This window comes from Otolemur garnettii, unplaced genomic scaffold (assembly GCF_000181295.1).
Source record: "Otolemur garnettii isolate 467f Iridium unplaced genomic scaffold, OtoGar3 scaffold00108, whole genome shotgun sequence".
Lineage (NCBI taxonomy): Eukaryota > Metazoa > Chordata > Mammalia > Primates > Galagidae > Otolemur > Otolemur garnettii.
In genome coordinates, this window is record NW_003852503.1 from 2,547,673 (window position 1) to 2,561,359 (window position 13,687).

The 13,687-nt window shown below is 41.8% G+C and overlaps 1 long non-coding RNA gene across 2 annotated transcripts in view; it reads left to right on the forward strand.

Annotated features, from left to right (window-relative positions):
- Positions 1-6,687: 6,687 nt before the first annotated feature.
- Positions 6,688-13,687, forward strand: part of LOC111727477 — a 174,728-nt gene continuing 167,728 nt past the window's right edge. For both annotated transcript variants that reach the window (XR_002775032.1, XR_002775033.1), the window contains exon 1: positions 6,688-6,826. This is a non-coding gene — a long non-coding RNA (uncharacterized LOC111727477). The remainder of the gene's footprint in view (positions 6,827-13,687) is intronic.

Genomic DNA, 13,687 nt, shown 5'->3' on the forward strand with positions numbered 1-13,687 from the left:
TATTATGAACAGCAGATATGAGAGAGGGCAAGTCAAGAATACTTCCAAGTTGTTAAGTCTGAGTAAGTTGCTATAAATTGAGAAAGGAAAGGAACTGGTTTGGGAAAAACAACAGGAGCTCATTTGGGGCACATTGAGTTTTACCTTTCAGATATCCCAGGGACAGTGCTCGAGTCAATTTTGGATACAGGGCAGAGATCCAGGCTGAAAAGATTATGGTGAGAGGCATCATCGCCACATAGATGACATTTACAGTCATGGTTCTAGAAGAATTATGCAGGGAATGAGCGTAGACAGTAAGAAGAGAGAATCCTGGAAATAAGTCTCTGGGAAATGTAACATTTGGAGGTTGGAGAGATGAGAACAAACAAAAAGGAACTAAACTGGTGCAACCGGAAATGAAAGAGGAAAACAAAGACAATGTGTTGTCCAGGAAGCCAAGAACATAGTGTTTTATAGAGAGAGTTTTCACCTATGTCAAAAGCTACTGAAGGTAAAGAAAGTGTGAGGACTGAGGGGCGGCCTTTGGTTGTAGCAATGTGGTCATTAGTAGCTGTGTGGGGAGTTGTTTCATTGGTGTGATAGGGACACATGCTTAATTGGACTCTATTTAAAAAGGAATGGGAGCACAAAGAAAGATAGAACTTTAATATTACGGGCAAGCAGAAAAACACACCAAAAGCATACCCAAAACCACTTTATATGCACCCAGGATAGGATAGCTGTAATAGAGACAATAAGTAGCTCAGTGCCTGTAGCTCAGTGGTTAGGGTGCTGGCCACAGACACTGGAGCTGGCAGGTTCGAACCCAGCCTGGGCCTGCTAAACAACAATGAAAACGACAACAAAAACAAAAAAAAACAGCTGGGTATTGTGGTGGATGCCTATAGTTCCAGCTACTTGGGAGGCTGAGGCAAGAGCAGTGGTTCTTAACCTGTGGGTTGCAACCCCTTTGTTCCATTTGTAACAACAAAGCAATTAGAAAGGGTGAGAAACACTGGGCAAGAGAATCGCTTAAGCCCAAGTGTTTGAGGTATTGCTGTGAGCTGTGATGCCGTGGCACTCTACCAAGGGCAACATAGTGAGAATCTGCCTCAAAAAACAAAAACCAAACAAACAAAAAAGACAATAGGTGATAACAAAAGTTGGTAAGGATGTGGAGGCACTAGAACTTGAATGCAGTGTTGGTGGAAATACCTAACAGATCAGCCACTTAGAAAAGAGCTGGTAGTTCTTTCAAAAGTTAAACGTAGAGTTACCATATGACCCAGCAATTCCATTCCTAGTATACACTCAATAGAAACAAAAACATACACCCATACGAGATTTTGTACTTATAGCCTCATTGTAACTTTATTCATAAGAGCCAAAATGTAGAAACAACTTAAATGCCCATCCACTGATGTACAGAGAGATAAAATGTGTTATATTCTTATAAGGGACTATTATTTGGCAATTAAGATGAATGAAGCACTGATGTGTGCTACAACATTGATAAAACTTGAAAATATGCAAAGTGGAAAAAAAATCATAAACAACCACCTAGTGTATCATTTTCCTTTATACGAAAAAACATAATAGGCAAAATCTATAGGTACGAATAGTAAACTAGTGGTTGCCTGGACCTGGGGTACAGGGGATGGAAACCAGTAGGAAATCACTGCTAATTGGAAGGAGGTTTCTTTTTGGGGTGATAAAAGTGTTTTAAACATAGATCGTGCTAATGGTTGCACAAGTCTGTGAATGCTAAAACTTTGAATTGTATACAATTTCAGGGTTGGTATATTATATCTCAACACAGATTATTTAAAAGAAGAAAGAATAGGAAGATGGATGTTGGAAAGATCTAGTAGAGATCTATAAAAAAGAACTCTTTAAAAAAGAGTACTTTAAGAGAAGGAAAAAAAGAAACCATTAGTTGGTGAGTAAAAGTGAATCAAAGAAGGATTTTTTTAAAAAAGATGATAGATATGTCAGTATATTTGGTCCAAATTTGTTGCAATTGATGCCATCCAAAAGGAAAATTTGAAGGTTAGAGAAAGAGAAAGCCTTCGTGGAACAGTGTTTTCAAGTAGGCAAGAGAGACTGGAGATTTAGTGCATAGGTGGGGGGTTTGTGCTGCTGGGAGAATAGACGGTTCATCCGTAGTACCAGAGGAGAAGGTGGAGTGTATTCACTCTGAGTCTGGCAGGTGAGTAGATTTGGAGTTGGGGCTTTTGAAAGTTCTTTTTTAATTGCTTCATTTTTCTCATTATAGCAGAAAGCACATTGACTAGCTGAGAGTGAGGATGAAGAAAGAGCTTTGGAAATTAAAGACAGAAATGTGAACTACTTATCCTGGAGAGTGAAAAAGAATAGATTAGGAAAGAAAGGAATGATTCCTGGGGTGTGTCAAGAACCCATGTGAGGTGTGGTGAGTGTGAGCGTAACACAAGACCGGTTGACGTGCTTGTTTATTTTTCTCCAGTTATCTGCGTCTGTGTGGGTTCAAGCATGGAGTAAGTGAAAAGGTGGGATGTAGCCAGGGTTTTTATTTTTCCAGAAAACAGACTCTGAGATAAGATTTGTGTGCAGGAGTTTGTTGAGGCGTGTTCTCAGAAGCAGCATCTATAAGGCAGTGGGAAGGTGGAATGGGCAGAGGAGGGCTGAACAGCAGTGCAGTTCTCAGACAAATTCTCCAACAATTCTAGATGGAGCTGTGGAGCTGGGATGACCCTCCTAGTTGTCCCAAATTGAAGCCAGGAGGCTAAGCATTTTTGCCCATTTGTAGACAAGCCCATATTTATTTATTTATTTATTTATTTATTTTTATTGAATGGTAACTATGTACATTAATGCACTTCTGGGGTACAGTGTGGGGTTTTCACATGCAATCTGAAATACTTCCATCAAACTGCTCAACACAGCCTTCATGTCATTTTCTCAGTTGTTGCTTTAAAACGTTCACATTCTACTCTTAGAAATATTCACCTGTACCCCAAGCTCATATTTAGATATGGGCTTCCCCTGGGGATGAGGCACAGCCTTGGGCAAGGAGGCTCCCTTTGGGTAAGGAGGATTCCTCAAGAAAGACTTAGCTTTGAGATGACAACAGTCAACAAGGCAGAGAGAGCCTCAGCTCTGATGGGGAGATCATGGAGGGCACACCGCAGAATCCACCACCATTCACCATGTCCACTGCTTGCTTGTATGCTGAGTTTACCTCTTCTGAGAAGACCTCCTCTAGGATTCTGATAGCCTTCTTTTCCTAGACAGACTTACGTGAGGAAGGTTAGTGGGACTAACCACCTTTCCAGCTGATTGAGACGCTGCCACTGGTACTCATCATTTCTCTGTCCTGCTGTCCATTCTAGTTTCTCTGCTTCTGGGACTAGCATCTCTGCATGTCGAGGTGGCTTACCTGTGAAATGCCCCAGATGCTCATACAGGAGGTGTCTGAGCCCTACCCTGGCTACCAAACCATTCTCAAGCTTTGACTGCTGCTTTTGCTCATTTACTGAAAGTCAGGCACAGCCCATGATGGACTGTGAGGCAAAACTGAAGATGGACATCTCCCATTAAGAAGGGCCAAGCAGAAAGGTGAAGGATTGGGTCCCTGGTGGCCATGATTTAAATTCTCAACTTCTGAATTATTTTTAAATGAGAGGAAAAATAAACCCTTAAGTGTTTAGTTATTATTGGATTCCTATAAACAGCTAAATAAAATTCTCAACTCTACTAACAGTGTAAGCTGGACAGTCTCCTAACCCTTGATCTCGGTATCCCACACATCCAGTAAATATTTGAGCTTGCTCTGTGCCAGATACTCTTTTCTTTCTCTGGATATACCAATTTTTAGTCAAGGCACCATCATTCTCCAGATGTATAGAGAGCACTAATCTTGGAGTTCCCCGTTAGTCGTCCCACCTGCACATCCAGTTGGTTAGCAAAGCCCCTTCTGCCCCAATAGTACCTCCCGTAGGATAGCTTCCTTCTCTCCATCCCTGTTTGCTCAGTCCTAGATCAGGTGTTCTCCCCAACCCCCAATCTGTTTATTACGAAAGCTTTGGTCTTTCATTCTCATCCCCAACCTAGCCTACAAATTGCTCTATTCTGCTAATATTTCAGTCTTTTAAAAGAATACTTTGAGTCTTATTAATTCTTCTCAAAGGCCCAGGATACCTTCCCATTATATACCATATTAAATCTAAATATCTTTGTCTAAATACCTTCATCTTGCATTCCAAACCTTAATTCAGCCTTGGAACACATTTTTCTCTTTAACACTCATTGGGTTGGTTACTAATCATTTTCCCAAACATGTCTCCCATTTTCCTGATTCTGTGGCTCTCAGCCCGCAACACACAGGGCCTGTTTTCCATGACCTTCTTTCTCAGAGTTTCCATTTTATTTCTTTCTTGGCACTTAATCACAGTTTGGAAATGCATTGGTAACTTACTTATTTATGTCTTTTTTATTTTATATTTTCACCCTAAACTCCCTGAGGGCAGAAACTTCTGTCCATCTTAGACACTACCCAATTTCCAGTGCCCAAATGAGTGTCAGAGTAGGAGCCCAGCAATTATTTGTTAACTGAATAAGTGTGACAACACTATAAAGACCCTCAGCTTCACATACATCTACAATGGTTTTAAGATTGAAGGTGGACAAGGGGTGACACTACTCAGGCCCCACCATTTCTGTGAACAGCACCCTTAGATCCAGGGGTAAGTGATAAAAGGAGCACATTGCCTCCTGTGGACAGGGAGGGAGGTAAGGCCACCCACAGGGGAGGCTCCTGCCTTTTGGGCTGTGGGTCCTCCCCAACCTCCACGTGGTCTCTTTGAGTCAAATAAATACACGTCTTTCTTATTTTACACTCACCTTACACGAGGCCATGAGTATTTCTTAGCTTTCAAAACCCGACTTCTCTTGTGCACCTTCATCTAACTGCTACAAACGTAGTTTGCTCTTGTAATAGGAAAAATAAACACACTTAGAGCAAGGGGCGAAGTTTTATTTTTCCCATAGGCAAAGTCGAGAAACAAACAAAACACCCCCCCACCCCTAAACTCTCCAGAAACCTTATAATGATAGGAAGGAAAATATGTCTGAGAAATTTTATTTATTCAATGGCAGGCAAGGAAATATTTTATGATACAAGGAGCCTCAATAAGGGAAACCTATCATAGCAGCTGCGCAGTGGCCGCTAAAGTGTTGCATGCATGGGTAGGCGATAGATTTACTTATCAGGGTCACAGAAGTACCTTTTATTAATCCAAGGAATCAATGCTGGCTAGGCAGGCTTTGTATTCGAGACCAGGCATACAATATTTCTTGTACACTTAGAGAATTTCTATTGCCTTTTGATACTCTGGGACATTTCTTTTTATACACAAATTGGGGTGAGTGGGTGTGTGTGTCTGTGCGTACATGCATGCACACACGTTCGTGTTCATGTGTGTCTAAGTAAATAACACTTTGAGTATTTAATAAGACATATAATTTGTAATTTGATACACATAAAAGGCACCCTGGAAAAATCAAATGGACAACGAAAGATGTATTATTATTTTTTTAGGCAGTTCTTTATATTATTGTTATTTGAATGCCCTTCCATTACTATGCTGTCTGCATCAGGCCTTTCCTTGCTTCTCCTCCACCCTTCCCCCCACCCCCCAACTTTTTTTTTCTTTTGGCAGAGCAAGAATCTTTTCAGACTGTCGCAAACATAATCTATTTTTAAATTTCCAGAATTTCAGGTCTCCTGTCATTAAACATGACAGAATGATTTAGGGAAAGAGAAAGCATTGTTTGCAAAAGAAAATCAGTTTTTGGAGTCGCCTAAATGTATACCAGTCCTCTGTTTAGACAGCATAGCAGGCTCAAACTGAGTATTTTCAGAGTGTACAGTGGAATGTAGCACTTTACAGAGATGTTAATGGAAGTTATTAAAAAGGATATGTTTTGAGTAGGACTTTTAAGTTTTATCCAGAAGCTACAAATCATGGTGTTCTGTTTTAATATGCACATGACCCTTATTTTGATCAGGGTTTGGAAGCTTGATCAGGGAAGGCCTGTTTAGGACGTCAGTTTTTTAAGAAAGAAAGCTATTTTTTTTTTTTTCCTCCAGGGCAACTGCAGTTTAGGACAGGCACAAAGCTGGGAACATTACCAAGGGCAGAAAAAAAATTCACTCCTATGTTCTATTTGTCAAACTGACCTGCAGGTCGCAACCTGAAAGTTTATGGATCGGTGAGGCCTTGTCTCGGCATAAGCGTGTTTTCTGGACTTTGGCTGAAGCTAAATTCCTGACTTCTGAAAGGGGGTGGGTGTGGACTTCCAGCAGGAATAGCCAGTGGGAAGGAAGTAATATTCATTAAGAGTGTCTCATGCAAGCCGTGCTGGGCTAAGCATGCTCAGTGTAAATTCTCCTGGAGCCTGTCAAGCTATGTTTGAACTCGTTCCAGAATACTGGATTTACTTTTTTTTTTCCCACCAGGAAGAATACTCGATGATTAGACTGCATTTTGCCTTGCTTTCTTTTTCTTTCTCTCCTTTTCTTTCCCTTCCTTTTCTTTCTTTCTTTCTTTCTTTCTTTCTTTCTTTCTTTCTTTCTTTCTTTCTTTCTTTCTTTCTTTCTTTCTTTCTTTTTTCTTTCTCTTTCCTTCTTTTCCTTTTTTCCTTTCTTTCTCTTTCTTTTTCCTTCTGTCTTCTTTATGCCAGAAGAATGGAAACAATATTCTTTTCCGATCAGTTGAGTAATGCAGTGTCCTTCAGTCTCCATATGAGCATTTCAGTGGAGAAGAAAAGAAACTTTGCTACCTGGGAGCTGAAGACTACTTAGGTCAGTAAATGCTAATAAAGTCTTTAAAGACTTGTGGAAGCAGGAGTTAACTTTTCTTAACTGTTAAGGTAATCTGCAGCAAATGTAATTGCCTTTTCAACTGGTGGGTGTACACCAATTTTATTCCACACAAAAACTGTTTTTCGTATGTTAGAGTGATTTTCCCAAACATAGGGAAAATATGTCTTTTAGTTAATTTGCATTTGAAAGAACCTCTTTTTGTATGAGAGGTTCTCTCTCTCTACCACAAATTATGTGTTTTTCAAACAAATATTGTGGTAAGCTGATGTAGCCGTAAGGGTTTGAATGTGGATGTGTTCTGTGTTCTATTAATTCTTGGCTTGGGCTGATTTGGTGAAAGTTATTGCTTTTGTTACTGCCAAAGATGAAAGGGAGTTTGTTTTTTCGTGGTCGTTGTTTTGGAACTTTTGGTGAGCTTTGAGGCTGTATTGTCAGCTCCTTATAGAGAAGAAAGCCATCTCTTTCCATGTTTAATGTTTATCTTTCAAAATATTCACTTCTAATTCTAAGAGAGGGGTGCAGCATTTTTAGAATCTATGTAGGAATAGTTTTTTTTCTTTTTTAAATGTTGTTTTGGAGGGAAATAGTATATAGAAAAGCAGAAACAGGGTTTGTAATAAAGAATTTAAATCAAGGCCGTCATGAATAATATAAGCAAAAGAATGTAAAATATACTGCGTGTTATATATTCACTGATTTAGTTCAGGTTAATAATTTTGCTTTTTATTTTAAAAAAAGTAGATCAGACTTTAAAGGACTATCTTATAATATCAGCTGATAACACATTAAACTCATTAGAGAGGTGATAGGATTTCAGAAAAATCAAGCTAGCAAAGGCGGCCCCTTTAAAACCCTCTGAAAACTGAGGTTATGAAACCACATGGCTGCGTGCAGAAACAGTGCATCCTGGGCTGAGGCAGTTTAATTTTATTCAAGAATTTTAAGAGTAAAAGGGGATTTATTTCTTTTCAAAAAAGAATAGCCAGGCCAGGATTATTGATCGGTCAGGGATTAAATATTTGCCGGAATACAAAGCTTCACATATTATCAATGTGTAAATCAGACTGGCCAGCTATTCAGGGGATGTAAATGAAACCCCCCTAGTTTCAGCCAGAATCAAATGCAGCGGCACCCTGCCCTGCCTTCTCCATCTTTATGTCCCAGAAAGGGATGATAGAGGTGGGGCAGGGTGTGAAATGAGACTTAGCCGATGAACTGACCTTGCTCTTTAACTTCTGTCCATCTGTTCTTACTGGGCAGCTGAAGCTGTGAGCAAAGTGGGCCAGGACCTCAGGGGAGACCAAGAAGCAAGGGCCAGACCAGCCAGGGCTGTGATCTGCTCCCCACCCTGTGAGTTAGATATCAGGAGAGGAGCTAAGTGGATGTGTCTAAATCCACTTCCTTCTGCTCCCAGGGCTTTGATTTAGTACCAAATGCTGCTTTTCTGCACCTGCCTCTGTTTTTCATAAGTAAAAGCTTCTCCCCATGCGCAGATAGCAGTTTATTCGATATAGATCAATCCCCAAGGAGCTTGCCCAAGTAATTCAGTCTCATTCTGGCTTTTTTCTTTCTTCCTTAACATGTGGCGTGGATCTTGATGAGTTTAATTGAAACAACAAGCCCTTTTGGGGGTGGGGGAGCACAGCCCGCTCCAAAGTGTGTGTGCACGTGTCACTTGCAGTTTGGGCTCTGGGATCCTGCCCCTTGGAAGGTTTTGCAAGGCTGAGAGTATCTATCTAGCGTCAGGGACTTACCATCGCCTTGGCTCTGAGTTGATGGAGAGGAGGTGGATATTCTGGAGCATTCTGTATCTGTTTCCTGTTACCTCACCTCTGTCTGCCCCCTCCCAGCTCGGTTCTCCCTTCACTGTCTGTGTCTTAAAGAATAGCACTGAAACCTTTGAGGCACAAAGGGAAACCGATGGGTATGCTAAGGAGCAGAGAATAAGCAGAAGGTGGGCCTCTTCATGTTCACATCTGGATAAAATTTAGATGGTGACACAGGAAAATGAGTGGGAGAAACAAAGTCTGATATCACATTAAAAAAATTTATATCATGAGCTTCCTAGAGTTTTTCTTGTCTTACGCTTTCTGAGCATTTTTGTGTCCCGCCCACAGCTTACCCATAGGACTTGGGGGAGGGCAGGTATCATATTCTTGTTTTCTTGTCAAGCCTGGTGCTGTGCCTGACAGATCCCTCAAGATCCTGTCCAAGTCTCTATCTACACAAGAACAGGAACGATCTGGAGTCAGTTTCCGTATCTGGGACTCAGTTTCCCTGTTCACTTTGAAGTTTTGGACAAAGGCGTTTATTCCCTGTAGTGATGTCTCAAACTAAATCTGTTACTGTTATCTTAAACCTGAGAAGTCCTGGGAACTTTTCAGGGCGCTTCCACACCTTTCCTTTGATCTTATTTTCAACACTATTAAAATAGATCGAAGCAGCGTTGTCGTTTTCATTTGACAAATGATGAAACTGAGAGATTGAATGACTTGCTGCCTAAGGTCAGATCCAGGCCGGATGGGAACTCAGGTTGCCCAACTCAAGATCTGAAATTCTAGACCATCCTGGCTCTCTGGTTACTGAGGTGGAGTGGAAATACCAGGAGGAGTCCCATGATTCATCAAGGTGAAAGTGTGCAGTGGGGCAGGGGCCATAGATATTGTTAGTCACATCATGAAGGAGAAAACTCAGGCTGGAGAAGTTATGTATGTCACCCGTGAGTCACACTCAGGGAGCTGGGGACTTGGGTTTGAATCCTATCTGTGGAACTCCCAAATGTGTGGCATAGGGTGCAGCGATTGAACACATGGGCTTTGCTGTGCACCTCTTTTCCTCCTGTGTAGAAGGGGAATACCGTGGGTTGCTAGGAGGCGATGTAAGTAGAATACTTAGCATTGTACTTTGCACAGACTAAACCCTTATACGTCTCTATGAGTCCTGGCCTTGCTGCTACTATGCTGTATAACTCCAGGTAAGCATAAGTTACTCTCACTATGAATCCCAATCAACTCTCAGCAACACCCCCAGATCTTCAGGGTAGTTGTGTCAATAACATCATCAGATGAGTAGGACTTAAGGCATATTCATTGAAAATACAAAAACTGGGCTAAGGGGCTCAGATAACTAAAGTAAAAGTCTTAGTTCCTTTTCTCTCGCCCCTCGGAGAGGCTGGAGGGAAGGTTATCCAGACAGACGTGTCTGAGATAACCACCCATCTGTGATTCAAATCTAATTGTCTTTGGTGACCTTCAGCTGCCCTTGAGCAGGATTGTTGGACATGGTGAAGACCAATGAAGGGAAGGGTGGTGAGACTCAGAGATCATTCCAGATTTATAGGTCCAGTGGGTATTAAAAAATTAGCAAAGGCACCTGTGCAGACAGGACTTAGGGCTGTCAAGATTTGGGGGTGTGGGGGCCCTTCTGACCAGTACCAACCTAGCTGCTCAGGTACACTGGGTGTCTGGGCTCTGAAGCTGCTGGGCTTACATGCAGCATTGCTTTAGAAAGATCCTCTTAAGCTCAGGGCCTGCTTCTGACCAAATCAGTTATTTATAGTTGAGTGTTCTCTGTATTGAGGAGTGAGAACTGTAAGTTTGCAGGCACGGGGCCGCAAAACCATAGAATGAGGGGCTGGTTCCTCAGAGCATGTTCTGTGACACCTTGCCAAGTCCATGGTACATGGGAGTGCGCAGAGGACTTCAACACAGATTGGCAGAGCGGGTCTGTTAGTGCAGGGTGTGAGGCGCACTTCAGGGGCAGTGGTGGATGGTACAGGATTTTAAGTGTCTACTTAAAGTTCTTAAATTCTTAAACTCTTAGTTCACAGTTCCCTTTCCCGTGCTTCTCCCTGGCCTTCTCCTTCTTGTCTGTGCTGTGAAGGGACTGCCACCGCAGGGGCAGGAAGGTGGTTTACTGAGCCGCTGTTATGCACTGGGTGCTAGCTTTATGCTTTATCGACATTATCTCTCTTTGTTTTTTTATTAAGTCAAATACACATAGGTCATGAATACAGTTATGCATGAGTGGGGTACAGTGTGTTGGGTTTTTTTATACAATCTGATGTGGTTACATCAAACCAATCAACATAGCTTTCGCCTCATTTACTTGATTATTGTGTTAAGACATTTATGTTCTACACTTGACAGATTCGGCTTGTACCCTTGTAATGTGCTCCATAGGTGTGGACCCGCCTTTTGCCCTCCCTCTATTAAACCTCCCCCCACCCCACCCTTCCCACTCCATTTCTCTCCTTTATCCTGGGCTATAGTTGTGTTCTATCTTTCATAACAAAGTGTGAGTAAATATAAGTAGGTTTCATAGAAGTACTGAGTACATTGGATACTTTTTTCCTCTATTCTCGAGATACTTTACTCAGGAGAATACGTTCCAGGTCCCTCCATGTAAACATAAAAGAGGTAAAGGCTCCACCTTTTTTTAGGGCTGCATGGTATTCCATGGTGTGCATCTCATTCAAAGGTCACAAGAAAGTTTAAAGAGGAGGAAAGCTGTCCTGATAGGAGAAGAAGGTATGTGCTGGGGCAAGACGGGTCTTGCCATCCAACTGAGGATGCCATGTGCAATTGAAAGGCCTTCAAGGAACACTGTAGGTGAAAAGGACTGCTGATGTCTAACAGACTAAGTCTCTTTGATGGGTCATGCCCATGTCTCGCCTAATTCAGGATCTATTATTGTGTATCGCCCAGAGTTGGGCAAGTCCCGTCCCATGGAGTGTTACAGTTTGGTTTGCCGTGTGCACTGCCTGCCTCAGGGAACCTCTGCACTTGCACAGCAAATCCAATTTACGGTTCTTTTTTGTTCATTTTTTACAAATAGGTTCTTATAAGTTTTGCAGTTTTAGAGTGAAGAGCTCAGCAATCTTTAGGTAATACAGGCAGCACGAAAACAGGATTTGGAGTGAGATGACTGGGGCTGGCATCCCAACCCTGGAATTAGTAAGCTGTATGACATTGGGCGAATTATTTCAATTCACTGTGCCTCAGTTTCCGCATCTGAAATGGTCAGTAAGGATGTTCTCAGGTGGGGTGATCAGATCTGCTATTTGACATCGCACCTGTCGTCAACAATATGGTATGGCACACATAAAAATTTGTTAAGAGGGTAGACCTCATGTTTGGTGTTCTTACCATAATAAAATTAAATTCATAAAGTTAAAAAAAGAGAAATTGTTTCTTAAAAGTTAAGCCTGCTATATCAATATGGATTTTTACCTTTATCATCCTGGCTGTTACGTTGGTGTTTCCCGTTAGGTTCTAGCAGTTTTGCCTTTTCTGTTTGGAAAGTTCCAGGTACTAAGCTGGAGTGTGGCATGACTAACTGAGCTAGGCCAACTGCTTTAGGTCAGAGGACTGAAACTCCTTAGTTGTCCAAATAAACTCTACATTTTCTGATTTAAAGAAAGATGGAAGACTTGGAAGAGATAGAGACTCTAGATCAGTGGTTCTCAACCCTCTCAATGCTGTAACCCTTTGATACAGATCCTGTGGGTCGTAACCTATGCTGCTCTAGATAGAAATTGTAGCCAAAGCAGAATTTGGTTGACCATAAGATGCTCCTGTTTGCAAGGAGAAATGGGTAATAGTTGAGGTTAGCAAGTAACTTGGTGACACACATATATGTTCCCCATTCTCTAAGAGACCCTTAGAATCACCACACTTCTCAGGATGGCCACTTTCGAAAACAAACAGAACCTAGAAAGTAATAAGGGCTGGCAAGGACATGGAAGGACTGGGACTTTTGCTCACAGCATTCTCTCTGTTGGTGGGAAGATGACATGGTAAAGCTGCTATGGAGAACAGTACAACGATTCTCAAAAACATAAAAATAAAATTACCATATTATCCCGAAATTCAGCATCCATTCCCAAAGAGTTGAAAGCAGGGTCTTAAAGACATAGTTGCACCCTTCCCTCAAGTTCATGGCAACATTATTTACAGTGGCCAAGAGGTAGAAGCAACTCAAGTGTCCATCCATGGATGGATAGATGAGCAGAAGGAGGCAGACCACACGATGGAAACTCATTCAGTATTAAAAAGGAAGCAAATTCTGCCACATGGTGCAACACAGGTGAACCTTGTGGACGTCGTGCTTGGTGAGCTGGACCAGGTATAAAGAATAAATATTGTGGGATTTCACTTATGTGAGGAACCTAGAGTAGTATGATTTATAGAAACAAAAAGTAGACTGGCGGGTGCCAAGGGCTGTGACAAGGGGGGAGACGGAGAGTCTGATCAGATGGAGAGTTTCCGTGGGGGAAGATGGAAGTGCTCCAGAGACGGTATTGGTAACGTGCAGCAGTGCGAAGCTACTTACTGCCACGGAACCGCACAATTCCTGGTTCAGCTGGAAATTTTATGCATATTTAACCACAATTAAAATTTTTAAAACTTGAGGTCATGAAAGATGTCACTGTACGAGAAGATTTATGAGGGCTGTCTGTGACCTGTGAGTGTGTGCTCCATTACTGAAATTCCGCTGTGGGAGAGGAAGGAGGTGGGGTTCAAACTGAGGAGGAAAAGAAAAGGAGATCACTCGATAAATGCAGTTCTGAGAAGGAAGAAAAAAAAAAGCAAGAAAAGGGGGCTCTGGGTACATAGCCCTGGGAATTTTAGGATTTCTATATATATGGTATTTAGGGGTGGGATTTTATTTCAACCCTGTGTTTGCAGAGCGAACACACTGCTTTCACTTTACTTGTTTATTTGGGGTGGCACTGGCAGCTAATGGAGATTGGAGGGCACCAAAAGCCCTCCTGAACACCTCTTTTTTGCTAGACATTGCTTTTCCCGTCAGATTAAATTTTCATCTGGGACTGCTTTT